This window comes from Echinops telfairi, unplaced genomic scaffold (genome assembly GCF_000313985.2).
Source record: "Echinops telfairi isolate 266 unplaced genomic scaffold, ASM31398v2 ScPeMD7_7407;HRSCAF=8445, whole genome shotgun sequence".
NCBI classification, from domain to species: Eukaryota; Metazoa; Chordata; class Mammalia; order Afrosoricida; family Tenrecidae; genus Echinops; species Echinops telfairi.
In genome coordinates this window covers 2,113,266-2,121,903 of record NW_022111307.1, presented here as the reverse complement: position 1 = coordinate 2,121,903, position 8,638 = coordinate 2,113,266, and the positions used below count along the sequence as shown (strand labels likewise).

General features: G+C 39.2%; 1 non-coding gene across 1 annotated transcript; it reads left to right on the top strand.

Moving 5' to 3' along the window:
* Positions 1-2,771: 2,771 nt before the first annotated feature.
* On the top strand, positions 2,772-2,935 carry LOC115871839. Its single transcript, XR_004047506.1, has one exon. It is a non-coding gene; the product is annotated as a U1 spliceosomal RNA (small nuclear RNA).
* The last annotated feature ends 5,703 nt before the right edge of the window (positions 2,936-8,638 follow it).

The following is an 8,638-nucleotide window of genomic DNA, read 5'->3' as shown; positions in this document are numbered from 1 at the left end:
ATGATCTTGAGCTACTTTTATTGAACTATAACTACTATATCCCCTTACGTTGAAATTTAAGGGGGAAAAAAGCTTATAAACACTCAAAGAAATGCAACAGTCCATTGGAAGAACACACCTATCTTGGCTCAACAACTTCTCTGAGCTTTAACTACTTCATTAATGAGCTGAAGAAATGTCCCACGCAGAGTGCTATCGGGAAAGCCAAATGACCAAACGTACAGAGGGTGCCTGACCAAGATTACATGAGCAATACAGTACTACTATTTCTCACTGTTTGAAAATGCATTTCAATGGAAGCATTTCACTCCAACGGAGAGATTATTCTCCTTCAAGCCAGTCAGCTGAGGGGTAGGTGAGAACTTAATAGGTAGATGAACTGAAATGATCTCGGTGGTGAAAATGAAGGCTTTGGTTCCTGTTAAGAGAATGGTGGTGATGCAGACATTTCCTCTCTAGCTTTCTATATTTCTCTTTCCATAAAGACTTTTGAAACATATTTATAAGCAGAGACTCATTAAATTATTTGATGTTCCTGGTTGCAACTTGCCAACCCCCTATCAGCCACCCCAATTGCTACAAAAAAGGGGGTGAAAAAAAGAGCTGCATGTTGGGTCGCTCAATTATTATTACTATTATTATTTATTGTTATGGTTCATCAAACCCCAAGAGCTTAAAATGATTGCATGAGAGATTATGGCACTGGGCTCATTCAGAATGCCTACCGTTCCACTTCACAAACAAATTCTTAGAATAGGGCCTAACGTGAGAGAGGAAAGTATAGCCAGCTCCCGGACTAAATGCTCTAACAATTTTATTTAAGAGCTTTCTTATGATCCTCTGGGTCAAGAAATTAATTTGCTTTAAACAATGTCTTATTTAAAACATCAGTACTAACATTTTTCTTAAAATGAAGAAATTTGTTTAAAAATCATCAAAAAAATCTCAATATATCAAAAGGTTAACACTGATAGGTGAGAGTTCTGAAGGGGAGGTCAGGGTCTTCAGGGTGACCCTCTTGTGGCCTCTGATGCTTTTCTGGGGATGCACGGTATAAAAATACCGATATAGCTAAAGAAAATAGCTCCTTATCTATCACTTGAATTTCTTGAATCCATGCATAAAGGGTATGTTTGTTTATAAGAACATTAAGAACATTTCAGGGATCCTTGGATAGCACCTTGACCTGAGAATCTTACATCTTAAGTAACAAACTCAATGTCATGAAGTCGATTTTAACTCATAGAGATCCTATAGGACAGGTAGAACTGCCCCAGTTACTTTTTGAGACTGTAACTCTTTATAGGAGTAGAAATCTCTCTCTCTGCCTGTCTATCTGTTTCTCCTTCTAGCTCTACTTTCTGGCCTTTTTAGCTCTTTAAGGACTGTTTTCCTGGTTCTGCATAATAAATGCTCTCCTCTGCTCCAAGAGTTATTTAGGGTTCACAGGTGGCAGTAGATAAATAGTGTCTGAGATCCTGAACCAAATGTCGTTTCCATACCAGTGCTTTGCTTGTATTTGTTACCTTTTTATGCCCTCTTTCCTACCCCCCCCTCCCCCATCAAATTCCTCCTCTCCCTCTCAGAGGCAGACATGTGCTGTTTATCTTGTTCTCTTCTTTGGGCCAACAGTAAAATGGAAGCGAATCTCCGTCTGATAGGTACAAATTCCACAGTGGTGAGAAAATCCTTTACCTTAGGCCACTTTTTGACAGATCTATATTCTCTGTCTAGAAGCCCTGGTGGTGCAGTGCTAAAGCTCTTGCTATGAATAGAAAGATCCGTGATTCAAACTCAGCAGCTGGCACACAGGAGAGCTGCCATGGTCATCTGCTCCAATAAAGATTACATGCCAGGGAGGGCGAGGGGGAAGTTCTACTCTGTCCTACTGGGTTTTTCTGTCAACATGTATATCATCACAGAATCATTTCATTAACATAGAAAGATAGCATCTCTGCCTCCATTTCTGCCTCCCCTAAATTCCTATGCTATGAGCAGAATACATATCATAATGTAGCATTTTCACATACTATTGAATTAACTTATTTATTTCTTAAACACAGTGTTTTCCTATGATTTCTTGTGTTCTCGTTTAAAAGTAAAAATATATCCCTCTATTTCCAATTGTGGTATATAGCTTTGTGGTATATAACAAAATGTAATTAAATTTTACACTCATTTGTTGAAAAAAAGATCTAAATGAACCTCTATCAGTGTATAATAAAAAATATGGGTAAGGTGGACTCTTATGTTTTCCACCTTGTATGTCAGGACTACAGCTAAATTATTTTACAGCTAGTTTTTGATATGAGCTATGGTTCTTCTAAAATAGTGAAATGGGAAGCTCAAACATGCAGGGTCAAAGTTAGATTTTGGTGGGGGTTTTTTTGGGGGGGTGCAGTCATTAGAAGTACTCACTGAATGTGCTAGGAACATGTTATAATTACATTTCCTTGTCTGCTCAAAATACCACACTTCATGATTTACTTTGGCCAATGGAATGTGAGGATATTGATGAATGTTGCTTCCAGGCAAATGTCTTTACAAGCTGCCTGTGTGATTGGCCATGTGCTCTTCTGCTTGCCACAATAAAAGGTTAGAGTTTCCCTTAGGAAGATTGGGGTCTAGTGAAGAGCTAATAATAATGGGTAGAAGAATGAGGAAAATGTTCTGCGATGATGATTGCACAGCTCTTTATAATATATTTAAACCATTAAATTTTCGGGGATGTGAATTACATTTCAGTAGAACTGTTAAAAAAGGGAGAGCACGTACTTAGCTGGCAGGGGCGATACCATGATCACAAAGGTGGTTTTCCGGGGGCGAGGCTTATCCATTGCACTCCGGGTATGCTGACCCCTGCGATTTCCCCAAATGTGGGAAACTCGACTGCATAATTTGTGGTAGTGGGGGACTGTGTTCGTGCTCTCCCTGTTAAAAAAAAAAGAAAGAAAGAAATAAAAAGGGAGAGCAAATGATGTTGAGAAAAGCCTCCAATCAGGCCACGATGGAATGCCATTGTAAATAAGTAATAACCCTATGTTGGAATGACTTATAATTGAAATTTTGGGTTATTAATGCAGTGACTCAATATTGCTTATCTTGCTTATGTAATTAGCAGAGCTGCTCATTCTAGGATTTCAGCAGGGCAACTCAGTTTTTACCAAATGTGTTGAAAGCTTAGTTTGACCATCACATGGATTAGGTGGATAAAAACAAACAATGCAAATCTTGAGTGCTCATGGACTTAAAGAGAAGGCAAGGCATATCCCCAAAGTTAGGAAGCAAGGCAGTTGATAGGAAAGGCTGGAACAAAGACCTGGGAAATGTTCAATAGGAAACGACCCCCCCTGTGGCAATGCCACAGAACTCTGAATGAGTGGCCATGGACCACTGATGGATGGGCTGCACTTGGACATACAGGATGATAATAGTGGAGTCCCAGGTGATGGTACAGAGTGAACAGTCCCCGTGCTGGCAAATGAAAGTCATTCCAGAAGAATGAGTGTGATTTACTAATCTCGTAACAGTAATCTAGCTTTTGATACCCTGGAGCTGAATTTAGGGGTGAATCTTACTTTTAGTCAAGATGACTGCTAACCTGAAATAAATCAATTCTGCAGATTTTTGAGTGAAAGAAGATGCCATGCTTATTCATTAGTTTTGCCTTTGTAGAAGGGAGAGCCATTTTACCTGGTAGGATATAAAACTAAGATAATTTGTTTCAAATGAAATAGCTGTCTATACCTTTTTTTTTAATGTAAGCTTATTTAGTGGTATCTTCAATCGTTTATAGTTTGAAGAATTGTTCTTTTTTAGTCTCTGTATAAATTCCTGTACATCCCCCCTTTCAAAACCATAACTAAGCGCTTCTCTTTATTCTTTTTCTCTTCCTCTATCCCCTTTTCCCTTTCTCTCCCTCCCCCTCATTCCCTGTCTTCCTGCCTCTTCATTTCCTCTCATTCTGTGCTGCTGACAGTCCATGCATGGACAATGCCAATCCTTTCCTAAAGAATTTTATTTATTTAGTATTGCACATAACTATTTCGACTCATGTTATACCTAGCCCCAAATAGACATATCTTGTTCACCTTGGAAAGTTTTCTCTATTTCCTGTCCCTACGAACCCAGAAATTTCCAGTATGTACTAGATGTTTGTTGAATGAAGGGTTTTTCCTCTTATTTTCTTTAGCTTTACTTTTCTGTTTAGGCATGGAAACCTATTGTATCTGTCCAAAGGCACATTTGACCACATTGGGCACCTATCCATCACAGTTTCCTTCCTTCCCTGTGCTAACTAGAGACCACAGCCACCCCATTCCAGCTGTGTAAACTAAGAGTCAGATAACAAGGCCACCAAAATATTTGTGGTTAAACCACTCGACCACCTTGGGATTGTGTTAACACTGTGTTATGGTTTGAGGGAGTGTGTGTGGGTTGGGGATTGATCTGACTTAGATTGCTCCCCTACCCCCATCCTTAAGAGTTGTAACACATTTGGCTACATTGGGTTCGTTTTGGTCAAATAACACCTTGAGTTCTGAGAATCAGTTGTATTTGCTTTCCAACAATATTTGATATAAAACTTGTACCTAAGCATGGTGAGAGGGCAGGGGCAGATTCTGCTTTAAGAGAAAGTAACCTCCTTCCTGGCATCAGATTGAATGTAATTTGAAGAGCCCTTGAAATAATCAATGGCACAGACAGAAAAGGCTGACTCCTTTCAGATTTCATATTTGTTCCAGGATGTGAAGACTTCCTGTTTAAGGCAGCTATAGTCAAAAGAGCATGGTGTCCACATAAAGGGTTTATTTAAAACTCAGCTGGATACAATAGGTTCCGATTACTCAACCTTGCCTTGAGTTTCCTGGGCTAGAATTTGTTGATTCAGTCTTGTTATGAAACTTCACTTTCTGACCCTTATTGCCTTTGACATTATTTTATTTTAATTAAAATAGTGGAAGGTACCCTTATGCTATCCTTTAAATGTGAGGCTACTGACTTGTCATTGATGGGAGCTTCTTTGAATGGGAACATATTAAAATGGAACCATCTACATGAATGGTTGAACTTAGACATGAAGTCAACTGAGTAGAGCAGAGAAGGCTTATAGTGGAATGAAAATATTTTAAAGCTGAAGAAGGCGATGGAAGGTCCTGGGGTCCAGCACTTTGCAAATGGAAAAAATAACATGCCAAATAGAGAAGTTATTCTACCAAGACATCATAGATAACTGAATGATCAAGCCAAGAATCATGGATTGCGACCCTGCTCTTTTTTTTTTTAATGTATCAAGTTTAAAAGTAACCACTTGTTTGTTTGTCATACTGTGATGGCTTGCATGATGCTTTGAGGCTTGAAGCTATGTAACTGGTATTTCAAATGCCAGCAGGGTCACCCAAGGTGAACAGGTGTCAGCAGATTAATAGCCGACTATGAAGAAGGAAGAGGCTGCCCACGTCTGAGGAATTAGCCACTGAACGTCTTATCAACAGCAGTGGAAGACTGTCAGATACTGAGAGCCACATGAATAAGAGCAGAATTCTGCCAGATATAGCGCCAAAAGGTGAGGAACTCAGGCTACAAGAGTTGCCTCCTCAATGTACAGTTGACCACAATGACATGAATGGAATAAAGCTTTCAAGACCTTCATCTGATGATGAGGCAGGACTAATAATGAGAAGGAAAAAACCCCAAACACCTATAAACATCAATTAAAAGTAGTCACTTGGAATGTACAAAGTGTGAAGATAAGGAAATGGAAGTTATCAAAAATGAAATGAAACTCCCAAAGACCAATATTGTAGGCATTAGTGAGCTGAAATGGACTTTAATACAGTTCCTCATGTGGTGGTGACCCCCAACCATACAATTATTCTTGATGCTACTTCATCACTGTCATTTTGCTGTTATGAATCAGGCGACCCTGTGAAAGGGTCATTCGACACCCCTCCCCCAAAGGGGGTTGTGACCTACAGGTTGAGAGCTTCTGGTGCAGATCATAACCAACTAGGGAGAGCATTGTGATGGATGGAAATTCCAAAACAATTCCTTGTGCTCCTGTGGAAACTGGACACAGACCAAGAAGCAATTGTTCCAACACAACAAGGGAATCCTACATGGTTTTAAATTGGGAAAGGTGTGCATCAGGGTCGTGCCACGATACTTCTTCAATCTGTATACTAAGCAAATGATCAGAGATGCTAGGCTATACAAAGAAGAGAGTAGCATAAAAATTAGAGGAGGGTTTATTAACTACCTGAGAAGCAGATGATACAATCTCACTTGCTGAAAAGTGAGGAGTATTTGAAGCACTTGCTGATGAAGATAAAGGATTGAATCTTTAAATATGGTCTGCAACTCAATGTAAAGAAAATAAAAATCCTCACAACTGGACCACGAGGTAACATCATGATAAATGGAGACTAGATTGAAGTTGTCGAGGATTTTATCTTGCTTGTATATACAATCAATGCTCATGGAAACATTGCATTGGGTAAATCTGCTGCACAGGACCTTTGAAAGTGTTGGAAAGCAAGGATATTTCTTTAAGGACCAAGGTGCCAGAATGCTCCTTAGAAGCAAGAATGGTGAGACTTTGTCTTGTGTACTTTGGACATGTTATCAAGGGACACCAGTCCCTGGAAAGTGTATCATACTTGGTAAAGTCGAATGGTCATTATTAGTAGACCAACTTGATGACAGTTAGGTAAGGACAGTAAAAGACAGTCTGACAAACTGTTCTAGATAGAAAGAAAATAAAGAAATATGAAAAACCAATGTTTCCTGTAACCCAAGATCGCATATTCTTACTCTGAAGTACATTTTTGGTCAAAGAGGAAGAGTAAGCAGTGTCAAGCTAGACTGATGGGCTCACACCAAACAATAAATTGTGAGGATGGCACAGGAGCAGGTTGTGCTTCAGTCTTTTGTAAATGGGGCACTATGAGTGGGGACCAACCTGATGACACCTAACTAGGTTAGGAAAGTAAAAGACAGAGTGAAAAACTGTTCTAGATGAAAAGAACTAAAGGAACATGGCAACCCAATGGATAGTTGTACCTCGAAGTCATGATTAGCCAAATGGGTGAAGGTTGAATAGGGTTTGAGGATTAGATTGCTTCATATGCTTGTGAAAGTCGGACATAAGGAAAACCAAAGGAGAATCAATGCATTTGAGTTATGGTTCTGGTGAAGAATATTGAAAGTACCAGGAACTACCTAAACAAACAAATATTTTGGAAGTATAGTCAGAATGCTCCTTAGAGGCAAGGATGGCAAGGCTTCAGCTTAGATACTTTGCCCATGTTGTCAGGAGAGACCATCCCAGGAGAAGGCCGTCATCCGTGGTAAAGTAGAGGGACAGGGAAACGGAGGAAGGCCCTTGACAAGGTCGGTTGACACAGAGGCTACAACCACATACTCAAACATAATGACATTTGTGCCAATGGCGCAGGACCGAGCAGTGCTTTGTTCTGTTGTACACAGAGTGGCCATGAGTCGGAACCACTCAGAACTGAATGTATAAATGAATAAATGTTGATTCCATGATTTACATAGCTCTACTGTGCATCTATGCAATTCCTGAGTGTTACAAACAGTCAAGCCCTTGAGTAATTAAAAAATATGTATATTCTTTGAATCCACCCAGAGATGCCTTGGAAGATCACCTTCCAAAAGATCTCAGCCACAGAAAACCCTCTAAGGTAGAAGTCTGCTCTGAAATACACAGATTCTCCTTGAATCAGAACTGACTTGCTGGCAGCTATTGTGTGTGTGTGTGTGTGTGTATACATACCTATATTGAAGAATATCTTTTGGGGGATTACATTATTAAATAGTCTGGGCAGTAGTGATTTGGAGAAAATTACTTATTAAATTATTACTTATTTAAATTTTTCTGTAAGTTTAATATTGTGTTCAAATCATAAGGGAAAAATGTGTTTCTTTTGTTAGATGACTCCCTCAGAGCCTTTATGTGAACTATAGAGAAATATATGACAAAATGTACCTCACCATTAACCACTATATTTATGCTCTTTGCTATTCCCTTACTTGTAATTTTTTTTATCAATAGTTAGAGAATCAAAATATTTGTGTGCAAGAAAACAATCTACGTTGTTTTTCATCTATAATACAACTATATCGAAATAGGGCTTTGCATAGCATTTGGGTGCAAAAAGCTATTCTACTTCAATGTGGTGCTACCTTGTTACATTTCTTATTTAGGGCAGTGCCTACCATCATGACCTTGCCCAGTCCAACCCATTCCACCCCCACACCGACATATATTCTTTGCTTTTTCTTCAGTTTATTTTATTGGGTGCTCTTACAATTTGTATAAGAATCCATACACCAATTGTATCAGGCATATTTATATATATGTTGCCATCACTATTTTCTAAATATTTATTTTTATGTTTGAGCCCTTGGTATCAACTCCTTCCCTCCCTCTCTCCTCCACTCCCATCCTTATGACCCCTTGATAAATTATAAATTATTATTATTTTCATATTTTACACCAATTGCTGTCTTCCTTCCTCCACAGTTTCTGTTGTTCATCCCCCCCCCGGGGATGGGGTGGTTGGTTGGTTATGTGTCGATCATTGTGATTGGTTGCCCCTTCCTCCCCTCCTCT